Raw genomic sequence first — 19307 nt, 5'->3', positions numbered from 1 at the left:
CCCATGCAGAAAACACCAGTGCAGTGACTACTTAGAATTGTAGGGCCTGAAAAATGCCAGGATTTCACTGATACCTTTGAAAAAAGAAAACAGATGCCCTGCCACCTCACAGATTTATGACTGCTCCACTTTGTTTCCATTTATTCCCTCTCTAAGCCTGAGCTAGGCATCCTTATGGAAGGCATTCAGGAAAATCTAGGCAAGGGGCTTGCCCATCCAAGTCTCCAAGCAAGAGCTCCAGTCTTCTTTGTTCCTGAGAAGTATGGATCCCTCTGTCCCTGCATGAATTCCAGAGCCTTAAACTGGGTAACTGTCTGAAACCATTATCTGCTGCCCCAATGAATTAATGTTTTAGAGTTACTGAGTGGAAAAAGTATTTTTCAAGGTGGATTCATGAGAGGCCTAGTTTGGTATACATAAGGGGGATGAATAGAAAATTTCCTTTTGGACCTGATATGGTGATTTTGAGTATGAAGTCATCATTTTGGAGTCATCATGTGTGCTGGGTTTTCCAGGGGCTCTGGGAGAACCACTTATATGCCAAATTATATGCCTGATTGGTTGCTGAGGATAGAAGCCTCCCCATTTAAGTCAACATATGGCAGCAAACTGCAGGCCAGACGACAGTTCTGCCTGAAGATCCGCTGTGGTAAGCCTCTATGGATTTTGTTCTTTGTTTTTCTGGCTGCTGATCCTTCTCAACTCTGCCTCTGCTCTCTGGCTTTTGGGAACTCTGCTTGGCTTTGGTAAGGTGTTCCCTGACTCCAGAACCCTGACTCAGCCTATGAGGACTTGGGCTCCACCTCTGAAATTCCCCCTTGGCTTCGGTAACTTGAATCCTGATTTGGCCTGTGACTTGCACTATGTCTCTGGACTTCTGCCTCAGATTTAGTAACTTGGACTCTAGCTTCCGCCTCTATGTGGCTTGTGCTCCTCCAGCTCCTGTCTCTAGTCCACCCTGTTAACCTACCCACTAGGCAAGATTACGTACCACCTAGCCCTTACACCATAGTTCTGGTTCATGGACAAACTAACTTCCCCTTACATGACGGGGGGAATGAGTGGTTAGATTGCAGTACTACAGAGAAAGACCTGGGAGTTACAGTAGACCATAAGCTGATTAGGAGACAATGGTGTGCTCTTGTTGTGAAAAAAAGAGCCAACAGCATACTGGGTTTATCTACAGGAGTGTCACTTGCAAATTAGAAGAAGTGATTATTTTGCTTTATTCAGCACTGGTGAGGCCTCACCTGGAATATTGTACCATCATCATAAAGGATGTGGACAGTTTGGAAAGAGTCCAGCACAGAGCAACAAAAATGATTTGGGGACTGGGAGGCAAGACTTATGAGGAACGGCTGAAAGAGCCAGTGTATTTAGTCTGGAGAAGAGAAGACTGAAGGAGTATTTGATAATGGTCATCAAATGCCTGAAGCACAATTACAGAGAGGATGGAGATGGGCTTTTCTCAGTGGCTGTAGGGGACACAACTAGGAGCAATGGCTTCAAGCTGCAGCAGAGGAAATTTATGTTAGAGATTACAAGGGACATTCTGACTATGAGGGTGGTCAACCATTGGAACAAAGTACCTAGAGAAATTGCAGAGTTTCCATCCTTTGAAGTTTTCAAGAGCAGGCTAGACAGTGGGCCTGTGCAAATAGGCAGCTATTTGATTCAGCTTTGGATCTGGCTGCTTCAGATGCCAGTGATCTGATCCAGAGCTCTGGATCAGTTTCCTGCTTTGATTTGGCCAAAGTGACATAGATGACCCTGTGTGTGTTAAGGTGCAGCGGACTGAAAAATGTGGCGGCAGTGGCTCCTGCTGAGGCCACAAAGCATGCCAAGTTTCAAGGAGATACATGCAGGGGTTAGGGGAAAACTGCACCTCAAGCTGTGGACAAGCAAAACTAGTGACATGGGTGACACTGTGTGTTAAGCGCAGCAGGGTGAAAGCTGCAGGGACGGTAGCCTCTGCTGAGGACATGAAGTCTGCCAGCTGTCAAGGAGATCAGTGCAGGGCTTCTGGGTTCTGGGGCCCTGCACCCCTGGCTGCTGACAGGCAAAACTCGTGACATGGGTGCTTGTGCAACTGTGTCTGTCTTGAGGCACGGGGTGGGGGGGGAGGTGACACACACACTACTGCAGCCCTGGCTGCTAAGTTACTGTGTTACCAGTTACCAATTAAATCATGATTCACTCAGGGACCAGCTCAATACACAGTAGCTAGCTATGTAATGAGTTAATTAGCAAGGATTAACACCTACAAAACGACAGACTAAGGAGAGGAAATAATCAAGACAGACAATCAACTGCCCCAGGACAGAGACAGTCAATTGCACAAGCACCCATGTCATGAGTTTTGTCTGTCAGCAGCTAGGGGTGCAGGGCCCCAGAACCCCCTTGCACCTATCCCCTTGACAGCTGGCAGGCTTCGTGGCCACAGCAGGGGCTAGCAGGCCTGCAGCTTTCACCCTGCTGTGCCTTACCACACACAGCGTCATCTGTCATGAGTTTTGCCTGTCAGCAGCTTGGGGTGCAGGTCCCCCCAAACCCCTGCACTTATCTCCTTGACAGCTGGCAGGCTTCATGGCCTCAGCAGGGGTGACCACCGCTGCAGTTTTCACCCCACTGTGGTGTAACACATACAAGTGCCATGAGTTTTGCTTTCAAGGATTTGGGGTGCAGTTGCCCCCGAAGCCCCTATACCTATCTTCTTCAAACTTGGCAGGCTTCATGCTCTCAGGAGAGGCTATCATCCCTGCAAGCATCATCCAAATCAGACAAAAAACAACAAAGGTATAGATATTTCATTGATTCCTCATTATACCCTATGGCCAGATTTCTGAAGCGGCTCAGAAGCTTTTCTGAAGTGGTTCAGAAGCTCCAAAACACTTCAGAAAGCCTGAAGCAGCCAGTGCTTTGATCCGACATGCTGCTTTGGCATCCAAAATGTCCAAATCTTCTTCAGGTCCGAAGCCTCGCATAGCCCTACTAGACATACACTTGACTGGGCTAGTTCAGTCAGGGATGATCCTGTCTTGTGCAAGGGGCTGGACTAAAAGACTTTTGTGATGTCTTTTCTAGCCCTACATTCCTATGATGCTAGGGAAGCAGAAGAAAGAAAAAGGTTGCTTTCATGGGAAAGGTCCCTGATAGCATTATGAAAAGGACTGCCATCAGCATTTATTCAGAAGAATAAATAAAATGAATGCAAAGAATGGAGACAGGTGGTGCCCAAGGGCTGCTCCAATTGCTGCTGTATCTTCATAGATCATGCTATGTATGGTCTCTTTTATTGTCTGTGTAATAGTGTCTGTTCCCTTAAGAAGTGGCAGCCATCCCCGTTATGGGCCTCCAACTGTGGGCCTTCTGATAACGAGGGTGTGTCCCACTGGCAACTTAAAAATTAGTGGTGTGCAAAGCAGGCCCTATTCAATTCAGATTCGACCCGAATCAGGGACAGTGATTCGATTCATTGATTCAGATCACTGTCCCTGATTCGATTCAGCTGAATCTGAAGGTTTGATGCTGATTCAGAGAATCAGCAATTCGGACATAGACACAGCTTTAAATGTTTTTTCTACATACCTAGAGGTACCAGCGTGGTTTGTGAATGCTGTGATGCTGGGGTGCATGGAGCATCCCACAGAAGTGTGGGGGGGCCCTCCATGTGCTCAGTGGCGAACCCAGAAGTGAACTGGAAGTACTTTCAGTCCACTTCTGGGTCTGCCAGGGAGTGCGCAGGGCCCCCCCACCTGTGCTCCCCCAGCTTGGTGATCAGCCATGGGGGGATCCCAGGTGCTCCTTCCAGACCCAGGAGGCACCAGTCACTGAGCCGGGAGGGACACAGGTGGAGGGGGGGGGGGGCCAGCATGCTCCCCTGCAGACTCAGAAGTGGGCCAGAAGTGCTTCTGGTCCACTTTGGGGTCTGCTGCCAAGCTTGCTGGGGAGCCCCCCATGCTCCTGTGAGATGCTCCATGCACCCCAGCATTGCAGCATTCACAGCCACCTACTACCTAGAGGTATGTAGAAAAAACATTTAAAAGCTGTGTCTATGTCCGAATCGCCAAATCTTTCTGAATTGATTCAAAGGGTTCTGATTTCATCTGGAGAGATTAAAGGGTCCTCTGATTCAATTCAGGTTTGGAGATTCGGCCACTGAATCGGGCCAAATCTCCACCAAATCAAATCAGGGACCAAAGCTTCACACAGCCCTATTAAAAACCCAGGGCATCTATACATGTGGTCGGGAGTTGAGGGGGGCGCTTTAATTAGAGCAGCTCTGAGAGCTTCTCTTATTAAAGTACCCACAGAATCATGTGTATTTAGTGTCCTGTGCTTCAAAATGGCAGCGGGTGTACTTTAATTAAAGCTCCTTCGACAAGTTTTAGTTAAAACCCCTGCCACCACTGTGAAATGCAGGGACACTGAATACATGTGATGCTGCTCCGATGCCTGCTAATTGGCGCGCATTGGAGCAGAGGTCCATCCCACGTATAGGTGCCCTCAGAGGGAAGAGCTGGTCAAGCAAACTGTGCAGGAAGTTGGCAAGGAGGAAGGAAGCAGGCTGTGAGATGAACAGCTTGTTGCATGGAGAGCTGCTGTGCTGGCCAGAGCCAAAGGGTTGGCTCCAGAGCAGGACAAAAGGTTTTGGGTTTGTTTGTTTATTGGCTTGCCTGGTCGATGCTTAAAGATCGTGTTTTATTTGGAAGGACTGGCTAAGGAGCAAATTAGGGAGCAAAACCTGCCTGCAGAAGTCAGCAGGCTGGATAATCTGCTTACGGTCAGCCATTCAGGTAATAAGATGAACAAAATCCAGTTCTTGAATAAGACCCCAAGCCTTGTAATTACAGACATTACAGTCTGGATCAACCATCAATAAAGAAAGACCCCCTGCCCCTCCCTTTTTGTGCTCTTTGGTACTGCTCTGGTTCACACATAGGAGGCTAATCAAATTGGCACGAAACTGATATTCACTTTTGTACAGTACTGTACTCTTTAAGAGTAGAATTTCTACTGGTTTTTCATGTATGTGAGAAAGCAAAATGGGAGGGGAAATGAATGGCCATAATTACCCGTCAAAATGATGCAAGACCTATAAAACCAATTAGCTGACTATGCATACAAATCTGGACCAATGTCCAGCATATAAGGTGCTCCTGAACTCACCCTGTCCCAACACACTTCTACTATTGAAAACCAGCTATTCAGGTCAAAACAAGGACCAGGGAAGAGACTGTTTACAGCATGGTATTGGGTCAGCAGCTTTGGATTTTTGGTACCAAGAGTTCAAATAAATTCTGGAGATGAGGACCTTTCACTGAAAACATCCTCATTTAGTCTATATGGAGTTACAGCACGAAACTTAACTGAGCTTCAATACCCCTTTCCCCCACCCCTTCTCCTCTCCCCCGCTCTGGCCCTGGTATCACCTATGAAGACAGACATATCTGAGATGCCATGGAGCTAAAGTTCTAGTGGTTTGCACTGGCTGAATATAAATGTTACAGACTTTTCCTACATTTTCACCAAGGGCTAGGTGGGTGACATAGCCATCTGGCTAAACAAAAACGTAGCACCTCCCTTGGGGAAACAAAACCAGGTGCAAATGAGAGGATCAGAAGAGACAGAAGTCAGGAGCATTCATGGGCCTCAGAAACATGAAAAAAAAAATGCTTTTTAGGCCCAACTGGCAACTAGCAAAAGCTCAAAGGCACAGGACTACCACCAGCCTTCCATACTACCTTTCCACCTCAGTCTGGGGGCTGCAAATATATAACTACATCACACACGCCAATTAGTGTGCCAGAACTCCCTACCCATCATACCAGCCATTCTATAAACTTATGCAGTTCAGTCTTAGACTCAGAATCTTTGCTGTGACTGCTTTGCTTGGAAGACCATTTCAAAACCACACTCCTCTGATCAGAGATGACCCAAGCAGGGTGCTGGGCCTGGGGCAAATCAGCCTGTGCAGAGCCTCACCCCTGGACACAAGAAAGCCATCAGTGGATTGGCAGCGAAGTGGGGGGGTGGTGCCGAGCAGCCGGATGCACTGGATTCAGTGGCGGGGGTGGGGTGTGGGGTGCTGAGCGGCTGGATGTGAAGCTGGCGGCAGCAACCACTCCACCTGGCCCCCCAAAGCACGGGGCCTGGGGCAGTTGCCCCAATTCGCCCCCCGTAGGGATGGCCCTGCCTCTCATAAATACAAAAAGTCAGTTTGCAGCCCCTTGTTCTTGTGCCTGTGTTGTCTTTCAGCCAAAAAATTCTTTTTCTTCCTACTATGGCAGTAACTACTGTGCTGCAGTCATGTCCTCATCTGTTTTCTGTAATTCTGGCCCCATGACTCCTATGCTTTTGACTGCCCAGTGGATACATTTCTAGAGGAAATGTTAAAGGGCGTCTCAACCAGATTATTCTATAGCTTAGTAGTTATGGGACTCTTCTTGCAGTGAACAATGTGGGGTTAGTTACTCTTAGACTTAGGATGGTCTAGGATCTCCTGGGTGAATGCTTTAACCATGAAGCTACTGAATACCAAGCCATAGTCTGGTGCCTACCTCAAGTGCAGGAGTTGGCATTTGAGATCCCAAATAAAAAGAGGTAGTTAGGAAAAAAATCCTAACTGTGACAAGGCAGGAAGCCTGCCCTGTTATGAAACTTCAAAGGAACAAAGAAAGAAGAGAAACTTACTGGGGCAACAAGCCCAGGCAGGGAGAGAAGGCATGGTGAACCGGGGCAGGGGAAAAGATGCGCAAAAGACCTGGATGGTAACTGGAGTGATCAGGTGCGAAAGCTGTGAGAGCAGTGACTGGGACACTGCTGCTGCAGATGCAGCTGATCAGTGTGGGGAATTAAAGGGGAGCTGGTTGAGCAGTGCAGGGGAAGGGGAATGCCCTGATGGAGACCCATGGGTGCATGGAGCGGGGCCCACGATGTGTGGCCCAGAAAGGGGACTCAGGAGAGTGTCCCAAAGATTGACTTACCTACAGAGCCAGGGAGCTGGGATAACAGTGGCATCCAGACTGGTGTAACTCTGGGCGTGACACTACATGCGCCCTCACCTGAATAATGGGATCCTGGGGTAGCCAGTCGCCCTGCCCAGCCCAGCCCCCCTGGGAAGCTGCTGCCGTGCCCCGAGCGGAGAGCCTCCCTGTACAATCAAGCACCCTTGCAGACAGTTCTCAAACTATTTACAAGATGTAATTATTTACATCATAATAAATAATCATGGAATAAACACATGGATATACCGTCTAACAAACCCTCAAGAACTTATTTACACAGTGTCTCACTTGCACACGGTGCACTGGGGATCCCGTGTGCACAGCCCCTGGCAGGGTATCTCAGGGAGCGGGACTATCTGTGTCCCTGCACGTGGTCTGTGGACGCTGCCTGGCGCTGGTGTCCGTCTCCGTGCTCCTGGGGTCTCTGAGCAGCAAGCGGCGGCTCCTCTGCAGTTCCTGCAAGACAGCCTTCCCCTGCCTTTGCCCCCTTCCCTGGTTCTGCTGTGAGCAGTGTCTGGGCTGCAGGCTGTAGCAACCCTCCTGCCCCACGCAGCCTCACAGCCCCAGCAAATGCAGCCCCTCCCTGGGCTTGGCCTGCCCCTGGGGCCCCTCGCCCCTCAGGGAAACTAGGGCAGACTCCGGCAGTTCCCCGTTCCCCCGGCTCTGCTGTGCTCACCAGCCACACCGGCTACAGTCAGGTCTCTTCAGACTTGGGCTCTCCATGCCAGCAGTCCCTGCCTGCTCCTGCCGCGCAGCTTCTCCACTCTGCTCCTGCAGGCCTCTCCCAGGGGCTCTGCGAGGGACCGCTGCGCTGAGACTCTCAATCTGGTCTCCAGCCTGTCCCTCAGCCCCTCTCTCGTCCCCCCCCCGTGGGAAAAACTACTCCCCCTTTTATCCAAGCCTCTCAGCCAATCCCAGCTCAGGGCCCTTCCCGGGCTTTTGCTAACGGCTCTCTTTCAAACTGTGCTGGGGTCACATCACCCCTCCCGCTTCCAACAGGGCTGCTCCCAAACAGCTTCACTTGCCCTCAGAGCCTACAGTGTCCCCTCGGGGACAACCTCTGTCTCTGCCAAGCAGCTCTTCCCCTTCTCTTCAGGTGGGTCGTTTTTAAAGGCTGCTACACTGGTGAGTCTGAATCCAGTGGGCACAGGATCCCCTCCAGGTGACCTGGAGAAGGAAGGAGACAGAACTGCGTGGGGACATGAGTTTGGGATGCCATCCTGATACACCCCTACACTGAAAGAGAAGTGCAGGGATGAACTGGGGGACGATTTGCTTGGGACCCGTGTGGGGAAGAATGGGGCAAGTGGATGAGGAGTCCCAGCTGCGAGACCGAGGGAGGCAAGTTGGAGACAGTAGCTCCCACAGGGGAGACCTTATGGAAGTGAAGTTATAACATCTTGTGGAGAAAAGGCAGGGGATGGGGATGGTGCAGCCCTGTGAAGAGGAATCAGCTCTCTAACCACAGATCTAACGTCAGCCTTACCTTGTAGGACTGTATTCATTTTTGGTTCCTTCCTTTTCCATCTAAGTCATGGCAGGAGAAAATTAAAGGAGACTATCTGGTTCAACGAGAACGAGATTGCGGCTTTACCTTGAGGGCGTGGCTAGTCTCCCACACTAACCAATCTCTAAACAGCTTATTCTGAGAAAGACATAAGTAGCAGAGAAGAGCCAGCCTTGTGTTAGCTTTACAGCCTACTGGTTATGGTAAGTGTCTGGGGAATAGGAAACCCAGGTTCTAGACTCCCATAACCTTGAGAAGAAAATGTGGTTTCTGGCTTGTGCTTCTAATCTACTTTTCCATTTTTCATTGAACTGGATCTGGCTCATAGTCTTTGAGTATTGTGCGTGCTGTGCTTTGTACCTGATGCAAATTGATTCATTGCATAGATCACATGATGCTATTGTAACTCTCAAACATCTTTAGTAGTGGGGTCTATCGAAGCCATAATTCTGGTACACATTTTAGATCAAAATAGCCTCAGGGAATTATCATCTTTCATTTGTTTTGTTTCACATACCACAAACGAATCAGTTCTTTAATATACAATTTAAATTTTCTCTGAACTGTCAATATTCTGTAAGTTTTCTTCATTCAGCTACATAATTTTCCTTTTTATTCCATTGATAAGAATGGAAATGTTTTGTAAGTACTAGTGACTGTAGTTTCCATGACATCAGCAAATGGTAGCAAGGAAGGAGGAATGGGGACACTTGGGGGAAGAGAGAAATGAGCAGCGTGGTCACAGTTCTATTCTTGCAGGTTGTGGTTTTAATTTAACTGTTACTAGCCCTCAGCAAGTCCTCTGTGTTCCACCATGTTCCTGCATTTAGGTCGCCAAATCCAATGCAGTGTGGTATAACCTCAGCCCCACAAGTACCCGTTGTTCCTGTTCAATTCTCAGAATTTTTACTCCATCCACCACTAACTCCAATAGAGTTCTTTTAGATATGAATATCAATGCAGTCTCACACTTTGTTTTTTGATACAATTTAGAAGGAAGGCATGTGCTGCTAAGTGTAGATTTCACTTCTGTAACATTTGAGAAAGTGCCTACTGTTACAGGCATATAGCGATTACAGCAGAGGTGACTCTGTTCCCTTCCTGGTAGTGTAAGTATCCAGATTGGTTGCCTACATGGTAGGCCTGTGGAAAGCAGCTAGTCTTCACTTTGGATTTGGATTCGGCTGATTCGGGGGACAGTGAGTCGATTTGGTGATTCAAATCACTGTCCCGAATTGATTCGTCCGAATCCGATTCAGAGATTTGGCTGCTGCCGAACCAGCCGAATCTTCAAATCACACAGGCCCCCATCTCCTGTCCACTCTCAATGGCTGCCCCTCCCCCAGTTCCCAGCTCTTTAAAAAAAAAAAGCTCCCACTCACCGGTTCCTGCCCCCCACTGCCCTGTGCTGCCTGGGGAGCTCTTCCATGACCCCCCCAGAAATCCCAAAGCCACAGCAGCAGCCAGTGATCCCAGGGTTTTTGTTTTTTGTTTTTAAAGGGCCGGGAGCTGGGGTGGGTGGGGCACTCAGTGGAGTCTGGGGGAGCAGGCAGGTGATGGGGCCTGGCAGAGCTCCCCCCCATGGTCCCCTCCTCCAGCCTCCCCTCCCCTGCCCCCTACTTACCAGCATGGAGTCTGGGTCCAGCTCCTTGCTGCAGCCAGCAGGGACTGCCTGAATTGCCAAAGCTCTCTGAATCTTTTCTGAATTGATTTAGAGAGCTTTGAATCAATTCAGACCTTGTAATTGGTCCCCTAATTCAATTCGGATTCGGAGATTTGGCCACCAAATCGGGCCGAATCTCCTCCGAATCGAATCACCATCCGAAGCTTCGCACAGCCCTACTACATAGCACTTTTGGTCATCTAAGTATCAGAAATGTAACTTATTCACAGGCTGGCATTTATTTCTGGTTCTACAGCTTTAAGAGCATAATTACCTTGCTCATAAGGGCATGACTGGGCATGTACAGGCACCCCTTCTGGGTGCACCCCAATCTTAGGCACCCAGAAATAGAGTTGGCCAAAATCCATGACTGCTGAACTAAGACTCTGAAACAGAAACAGGCTGTGTATGTATCTACAATGCCTCATGGCTTAGTAACTAGGGTACTCAGCCAGGAACTGGAGGTCTATGCCTTCTTTTATCCAGAGGAAAGAAGAAACTGGGTTCCTCTGACTACCCACCATATTAGTGTAACCACCATGCCACAGATCAGCTATTAATTGACCTCTTCTCCGGCACTCCTTTTGAAATTGAGTCACTCACATCATCATTGGAAAAAAAAGGATAGAGGCAGTGCACAAGGGACATTCCTGCCTTACTGGAATCAAGGGCCTCAGCTAGAACCCAGGTCCTCTCTCTAAGCTGGTAGTCACCTCACTGAGGCACATACCCTCTACTTTGCTCCCTTACTTCTGGTCCCACATATCTCCCATATACCTCCCTCCTATGACAGCCCAAGAGGCCAGCTTCAAAAGGCATGCAGGATATAGGCCTGACTAATGTCTGACCTGTAGTGTGGTGGTTACTGTGCTGTACCAGACAATTAGAGACTGAGGCTTGAGCCCCTTCTTGGTGGAAGTAACCTAGAAACCACAAGTCTTCAGGTTTCATAGGTCAGTGCCTTAGCCACTGAAAAGTTTAGGGGGATGGGAAAGGCAGTCTGTCCTCTATTGCTAATGCACATACCCAATCTAGGTGCATAGATAATCCTCCATGTGCACAGGGCAACTTGCCCAGGAAAAGAAATCCAAGCTGTGTGTAAGTGGTATGTTTGGCACTTGGACAACTATGTAGATGTCCAGGAAAGAACAGTATGTCATCCCAAGTGGTCTCCGGGAATCAGTATGAGTGGGAGGTAAAAAGGCCATTGCTAAATCTGAGTGGTTGTTGCAGCAGATCAGCAGTGATTGCTCTCTGCCAGGACAATACAACTAGTGCTTGGGAGCAAGGCATCAAGAGAAGAGCTTATAAAAAGAATGCAATACAAACTTCTAAAAGAGAAGAAAGTTAAGTTGGGAGGAGCTGAACTCAGCAATGAATGGCATCTGCACAGATACTGTCTGTGCTTCCAGAGCTGGAAAAACATGCCAATACAGCTGTCACAGGCGGGGTCCTACAGGAGGGCTGTGATCTCCTCAAGGCCCCCTCCCCGTGCCAAGTCAGCCCAAGGGCACCCTCAGATTCCCGCCCGCCACTTCTTTGATGTCACTATATATTTGGGAGGCTGCCTTTTACGCCCTTTTGGTCACTTCTAGCTGGTTACTTGGACCCCATGAACTTCTGGACTCCTTGTGGGTCCCGCTCTCCAATGGGTGCTTCTGGGGCACCCTAGCCTTATGGGCTATGCATGGCTCCAACCACCTCTGTACCACACCCCAAGCCTCACAGCTGGAATAGACATTCGGTTTCTGTCTCCACTCCCTTTTTGGCACTTGGGCTCTCAACAGCCCTGTCTCTCTCTCTTTCTCTCTTCCCACGTCCTCTCTCAGGGCCTTCTCTGGGTGGCACAGAGGTGGAAAGGGATCTTGGAGTCCTAGTGGACTCCAAGATGAACATGAGCCGGCAGTGTGACGAAGCCATCAGAAAAGCCAATGGCACTTTATCGTGCATCAGCAGATGCATGACGAATAGGTCCAGGGAGGTGATACTTCCCCTCTATAGGGCGCTGGTCAGACCGCAGTTGGAGTACTGCGTGCAATTCTGGGCGCCACACTTCAAGAAGGATGCGGATAACCTGGAGAGGGTCCAGAGAAGGGCAACTCGTATGGTCAAGGGCCTGCAGACCAAGCCCTATGAGGAGAGACTAGAGAAACTGGACCTTTTCAGCCTCCGCAAGAGAAGGTTGAGAGGCGACCTTGTGGCTGCCTATAAGTTCATCACGGGGGCACAGAAGGGAATTGGTGAGTATTTATTCACCAAGGCGCCCCCGGGGGTTACAAGAAACAATGGCCACAAGCTAGCAGAGAGCAGATTTAGAATGGACATTAGGAAGAACTTCTTCACAGTTCGAGTGGCCAAGGTCTGGAACGGGCTCCCAAGGGAGGTGGTGCTCTCCCCTACCCTGGGGGTCTTCAAGAGGAGGTTAGATGAGCATCTAGCTGGGGTCATCTAGACCCAGCACTCTTTCCTGCCTATGCAGGGGGTCGGACTCGATGATCTATTGAGGTCCCTTCCGACCCTAACATCTATGAATCTATGAATCTCTGCAATGCCGCCCTCTCTCGGGGGCTCTCCTATAATGCTGCCTGGCTAAAACCACATTGCTTAAACATCCCAGGGCTGCCATCCTTTACCCGGCTTTGGCTGTACCTGCGGTCAGGCTTCTCCTCACATCTTTGCTCAGAGAAATCCCTCCTCTCTGGCTGCTGGCAGGGGACTACCTCTGGCCTCCTGCCTGTGATTTATATAGGAGCTAGGCCCTGCCCCTTTTGGTCAGCTGACCTTTTGGTTGCCCTGGCAACCCACAGCTGGGCTCCTTATACCCTGCTAGGGCTCTTTCTCTAGCAGTTTCCGCTCTTTAGGAGCAGGGCACCTCGGTGCCCTGTGACAACAGCATATAAACTCAAAGCTAAATCAAATGGCTTATGAGGCTGGATTTTACTCCCTGCCTCATGCTTTTATTATCTTTACATACACAATAACCATGTATAAAATGAAAGGGTTCTCTTTTGGAAACATTTTACACTCGCTTTGCACAGAAGTAAATAAAAACACAAGGCGCAAGACAGCGGAGAGACATACTTTTCAGTTTATTTCTACCTCTAGTTATTGTTAACTTTCATGCACAAAAATAAATAAATAAATAAATAAATAAAGCAAATCCTCTTAGTACACAGGTTGTTATATAAAATGGGAAGAAGTGACACCAAAAAGCTAAGATGAAGCATCTATGAACAAGAGAGAAAGCACAGTACAGCAAACAATTATCTGGAACAGCCACAGATTTTCCATACTGCTATGAAGCCCCTTGTCACTAGAAATCCAAGCCCTGTAAGGTACCCTACAGTTATTCAGCTGTATAGTTAGTGGTCATTTCTTCTTATTAAAAATGTTATGGCCACAGATTTGTTTTGTAGTTCACCTGTTGGGGAGAACACATCATTCTTCTAGGTCCCCAGAATATTAAACATGGAAATAAGTTAACATTTTCTAATAAATTTAGAACAGGGTGGCATTTTAGATTATTTGCATGCCTTATGGATTCCTTTCTTGAGGCTATCCCAGTTACCAATAATGTCAAAATCATCAAGGAGGTTGGACAGTGTTTCTCTGAGGCATGGCTGGAGATGGTCACTTTTACCAGGGTCTTTCAAGCCCTCAATACTGAACCTTTTCCTTGGGTGCTTCTTTTGATTACATTGTTTTACTGTGATACAAATGGACATGACAGAACATAGCAAATGATGATCTATCTACAGTCATCTGTCCTGGTCTTAGCTCTGGTGGTATGAATGATATGACAGTCCCAGCTACATAGTGGCTGTGTCTGCACATACATTTGATGTAGGACCAGTTTACTTGTGAGTAAACTACTCATGAGTAAAAGCTCCTGGGCAGGCATCTACATGTGCAGGGACATGGGAGCAGATTCACTGCTCCTAGCAGCAAACTGCCCCTGCCACCACCAGGAGGAACTGAAGGCTGTGGCCAGAGGCCATCCTTAAAAGACAGCCCCACTCCTTGCTCCCTGGCCAGCTGCTTTTCTGGTCAGTAGAAGTGTGCAGAGCTTGGGGGCAGCATGCAGCAGCTCTCGCACTGCAGTCTCTGCCTCCCTGCACCATGGCTGCTACAGCCTCTGCCCTTGGCAGTGATGCCCCGTGCTGGCCGCTGCGCTAGCCCTGCTGGCCCATGGCTGTCTGGGCCCTGCCAGCTCCCCCATGCACAGCAACCACCTGCCCAGCCCCACCACACTGTCCCAGGTCTGCCGCCACTACACAGCTGCCATCTGGATCCCATCCTGCTGGCTGGAACCTGACAGGGATGCCACTGATGGGCTCCAGGATGCCATCGCCAGGGCTGCCCTTGCTTTTCTGGGCCTCCAGCCCTGCCAATTCTGGGCTTACGGGGCCAGCCAAGACTAGTAGCTGCACATTGTCCAGCACACCTTGGATGATGAGCAGTGGCTGGAGGCATTCAGAATGACCTGGGAGATCTTCCTGGACCTTCTAGAGTACCTCCACCTGCACCTGGGGCATCAGGACTCCAACATATGACCACCTCTTCCTGCTAACACTTGGCTGACCATCACCCTGCTGAAGCTGACCATGCCTGCCAGCCTCTGCTCTGTGGGCCACCTCTTCAGCATGGGCAAGGTGACTACTGGGGAGGCTGTCCTGGAGGTGTGCAGTGCCCGTCAGGACATGCTGGGGCACACCATGCTCTGCATGTATGACCCCCTGGAGGTGGTGATGGGGTTCCATGCCCTGGGATTCCCCCAATGCATCAGGGCCCTGGACGGGACTCACATCCCCATCATCTGCCCACCCCACAGTGACTGCTCCTACTATAGCTGGAAGGGCTTCCACTCCACTGTGCTCCAGGCCATCGTTGACCACTGCAGTGCCTTCACCAATGTGAGTGCCAGCTGGGCAGGCAATACCCATGATGCCTGTGTGTTTCAGAACTCCACCCTGCCAGCCCTGGTGTAGAGTGGGAGCTTTGTGTTAGGAGTGCCGAACCTCCAGCAAGGTGCCATGGTGGTCTCATCCCTCCTCATTGGGAACCACACCTGCCCTGGCTCATGTGACCCTACGCCAGCTAGTTGGACCCCAACCAGGCCCACTTCAACAGGTGCTTGGGCCAGACCCGTGTCTTGGAGGTGTGCACCTTCAGCTGTCTCAAGGGACCTGGCACACCCTCACTGTCTGCCTCGAGTTCACCAAGGACAACATCCCCCAGGTCACTGTCGCAGTCTGCGTGCTGCATAACATCTGTGAGGCCTGGGAGGAGCTCTTCCACAAGCCTAGGCACAGGTGGCACAGCAGTTGGAGGATGCCTGGAAGTGGGAGCACCAGCTGTAGTGGCTGTGACAGTGGCAGGCCTCCCCTGCTGAGGCTCTAGGCGAGCTGCACACCTGCCAGTGGGGGTCAGGGCACTGTGTGTGAGAGGTGCTGACTGACCACCTCCTCTTGCACTCCTCATTGTAGCCCACCTCGACAGCTGCACATGTACCCCTGCCCCACTGGCCACTGTCAGGACCATACTCACTACAGACAGTTCTCAGAAAAATACTTTATTGCTCTCAAAACAAACAACCCCCCCTTGCCTCCCCAACAACAGAGCCCATCCCCCTGTAGGCTACTATGGGTAGTTTCTGGGCAGATCACAGCCAGACATATCTAGTCATGCCAGAAGATCTCCCCACTTTTACTTTTGCTGCTGGCTTTGGCTAAGGACCCACAGTTCAGGGCCTTTGCCTTTGCTGTAGCAGAGCTAGTAGATAACACCCTGAGGCCACCCAGGGCTTGTTAGAAATGCAAAATCAGGAAATAAAATTAAACAAATAAACTATCATGTAGGTCTTGGCTGTTTTCCTGTGCCTCTTCCTAGGCGTCACCTTCTGGTTGCCTCTTATCTTTCTGAGCTTTTTCAGAACCTGCAGGCTTGTGCAAACAAAGTAAACAAACAGTCAGACTAGAAGCCCTGCTCTCAGCCTTTCCCAGCTGCAGCTTAACCCTGGTAATCCCAGGCTCCAGGCAGCCTGTTTCCTGCCAGTGCAGCCTCCCCTGAGGCTGCTTTCAGTGTCTTTTATTCTCCACCCTTCCCTACCATGCTGGTGCATATGGTTGGCTCTGGGGTGGGCATGGGGAGGTGCTCCCAGGGTGGGGGGCTGTTCAGGCTCCCTTGCACCCACAGTAACAGGGCTTGACATCCCTCCACAGCACCAGAGCCCCTCCACCACCCACCCCATCCACCAACAATAAAACACAGTCTTCTCCATGCAAACTATTTAAAATGTGGTTTGTGTGTGCGCCTTCCTGGGGAGAGTGGCCATGGGGTAGGGGCACCTAGAGGTTGGGGCCTGGTGACAGGCATCCTGCACCTTGGCCTCTGGCCATGCCCCCATGGGTGTGTGAACTGCAGCGAGTCTGGTGGGTGGGGGGCTTGCCCAAGGGCAATGGTGGCTGATGGTCCCCTTCACAGGTGGCTCCCTCTCTGACAGCTGGTGGCCAGGGCCAGCAGGGCCAGTGCACAGTCCTAGCCCCGCTACAGGCAAGTTCAGCATGGAGTGGCAGTGCTGAGGCCAGGCGGGGGAGCTGGGTGGTGGGGCATCTGAGTCAGGGGCTAGGGCAGAGATTCCTGACTGGTGGAGGCAGCACTGGACTGCTGCCCAGGCCCACAAGGGGGCTTGCTGCTGAGTGGTGGACAGTTGCCAGGGGGCAGGCAGGGCTAGGGTCTGGGGCAGAGCAGCGGGTGGCATGAAGGCAACTGCCAGGGCCAGGACAGTGTCCAGCATCCAGTGGTCCTCCTCTGTGGTGTGCACTGCCCTGGACATGAATGTGTCCTGTTCCCACAGGGTCTCCACACACACATACTCCAGGGCCAGGATCTGCACCCTGAACTCATGGCCCATCCGGTCCCATGTGTCCTCACAGGTGATATCCACCTCCTGCCACCTGTCCTGCCAGGCAACGTCCTCCACCTGCCACATCCATGCATCCATCTTCTGGTCCTCTGCAGTCATTACCAGCCAGTCCAGGAGGAGGGCCCAATCCTGGATCATCCTCCTGTGTAATTGGCAAATCCCCACTGTGGACAGTGGTGACCCTGAGGCCACATCCCAGATGCCAACTGTGGCTTCTCCCCTGCGTGCAGCAGCAGGGCCTGCAGAGCCATGTGAAAGAAGCTGTTTGTGAGTTTGCAACATTTCTGAGATAAGATGCTCTGTACCGGGGCCATGCAGTGCTTGGCCTCATTTTGGGGTTTGGGTGTGCATGGATGCCTAGGGATCATGGTAAGTCTGGTGGGCAGGTCTGGGCCCAGGTGGCCACTGGCCAAGCCCCCCATCCCTGGTCGCTCCCCAAAGGCCAGTGGGCTTCTGAGTGCTGTCTACAGACAGACTGCCTCCCCTTCTCCATTCCCAAGCCAGGCTTCTGGCAGTACCTGCTTTTGCAGCTCCAGACCCCACTGCCCTCCCTTCTCTTCCTGAAGGCCCACCAGTCTCCTGTGCCGCTGCCCAACACATGGCACCTGGGCTCAGAGTGCACCCGGGGCTCCAAGACCACTGGGATGAGGAACTGCCTGTGCTCTCACTCTCCCTGAAGGGGGGTCTCTCTGGGGAGGCACCCTAGGGCCAGCCCTTACCCCATGCTGGTGCTGTGCCCCAAGCATGCCCCTCCTGTACATGTCCTGGGCACTGCATGAGGCGCTGCTTGCACAGACCAACGAGTACCTGACCCACATGTACCTGTTATCAGGTACTACTATAGGGCACCTTCCAGTGGTCTTTTACTTGCATGCTGATAGCCATCTCCCTTCTTGGACTTTCCTGCCATGCCTTGATCAGAGAAAACAATTAATTTACTAAAAAAAGGGAAACTGCCTTCTCACATACAACAATAGGTGTCCAGTATGTTGGCCTCTGTTGCAGGGCTCCATCACACCTCATACCCTGTACATGCCCAACCAGCAGATGTCTGAAAGTTCTTTGCCTTCTGGAACCATTAAACTCTTCACCCAGCTTGTGACTCCAGCATGTTTGTTCCATCACCAAATCAATCTGTCAGCTCTATCTGATAAATAGTTCTGTCCAGTATCATTGAGTTGCCCATGGTAGGGGCTTGGTAAACCTCTAGGAAAAAGATCTCTGCCTCACTTCTTTCTTGTGTCTGCCCTGATAGGAGAACTTGTAATGGCTTCCTTGCTTTTTACTAGGGCTGTGCGAAGCTTTGGGTGGTGATTTAATTTGGAGGAGATTCGGGCCAATTCGGTGGCTGAATCTCTGAACTCAGATTGAATCAGGAGACCAATTTAAAGGTCTGAATCGATTCAAAGATCTCTGAATCTTTGGCAAAGATTTGGAGAGCTTTGATGATTCGGGCAGTCCCTGGTGGCTGCAGCAGGGAGCTACAGCCACTTGGGACTGGTAAGTACTAGGTGCGGGGGTGGGGGAGGGAGAAGGGGACCATGGGGGAACCCTACCAGCCCCCCCAACCCCCATCCATTCCCCCAGCCCCCCCATGGCTGTCCTTGTCCGCCCCAGCTCGGTACTTTAAAAAAAAGCCCCGGTGCTCACAGGGTGCTGCCAGGTGGGGGATGATCCCCACTGCCCCATGCTGCACGGGGGGCTCTGCACAAGCCCCCTCAACACCCCCCTGCTCCCTCGGCCTCCCCATGGATGCCCCGCCTGCCAGGGCTCTGGCCCTTTAAGAAGAAAAAAAAGTGGAGAAAAGCCCTGGGACTCTCCACTCCTGGTAAAGTCCCAGGGCTTCGGGGGCTCCTGCAGAGCTCCCACGTGGCAGGGGGAAGTGGGGATCTCCGCCCCCCCCCCCCCCCCCCAGCAGGAGTGGTGAGTCGCTCAGGCCTGATCCTCAAAGGGGAATTTACAAACCACTTTTCAGAGATGAGCCTATGAACTGCACTTCATCAACCTCCTAGGTACAGAAAATCATGGACTCAGTATAGACATTAGAATTCTGACACATTACAACCTGCCAGACATTTGACTCCCCAGGTACCTCTCCACTTTTAGCTGTGCTGCTGCATACCACTCCTCCTGCCCCCCAGCCTGTCCCTCAGCCCCTAATGAGTCCATTTCCATTTTCACTGACTGGTTTTCTTGCCTGCATTG

This window comes from Alligator mississippiensis, chromosome 16 (assembly GCF_030867095.1).
Source record: "Alligator mississippiensis isolate rAllMis1 chromosome 16, rAllMis1, whole genome shotgun sequence".
Lineage (NCBI taxonomy): Eukaryota > Metazoa > Chordata > Crocodylia > Alligatoridae > Alligator > Alligator mississippiensis.
This window is presented reverse-complemented; position numbering follows the sequence as displayed.